We start from the raw sequence: 597 nt of genomic DNA on the forward strand, positions 1-597 counted from the left end.
AAGGGAAGGGAAGGGAAGGGAAGGGGGAGGAGGGGAGCATAATCCTCATAAGAGGTTTGGGTATTTTTTTTCTGGGACAAAGCTGAACTTTTGTGGACAAAGGAGTAATTTGCAGAGATTTAGGAATGGAATTTCATGTCACTGTAGCTGTTTCTCCAGTGTGCACTAACAGATTTAGAAATCTCCAGGCTGCTTGAGATTTGATAGTATTTGAAGATTTTTTCAGCAAATGTCTTATCCTCCAAAAATAATTTATAATTTGTTATTTTTGCTTTGTAGTAAAACACTGTTCCTTTCTTTTCTACTACTAATAAAGGCACTAATATGTTATGCACAGTACTCACAGGTTAATAAAATACAGTCCTCAGTCCCACTCATTTGCTATTAAAGAATGTTATGTAAGTAGAAGAGCAGAGGGCGTAGTCTTAGAGGGAGAGAAATGTGAAAAAAATGTCAGAGAATGGATTGTTCAGATACACTTGCTTTCAAAAATCATTGTGCAGAAATGAAATAGATAATCAGATTGAAAGCACATTATGTGGCATTATACTTTCTGTAAAGATGCATGTATTTTTCCTCCCCTCCCCTCCCCTCCTC

Source organism: Centrocercus urophasianus, unplaced genomic scaffold (genome assembly GCF_019232065.1).
Source record: "Centrocercus urophasianus isolate 14NV4802_14NV808 unplaced genomic scaffold, USGS_Curo_1.0 seq_759, whole genome shotgun sequence".
In the NCBI taxonomy this organism is placed as follows: domain Eukaryota; kingdom Metazoa; phylum Chordata; class Aves; order Galliformes; family Phasianidae; genus Centrocercus; species Centrocercus urophasianus.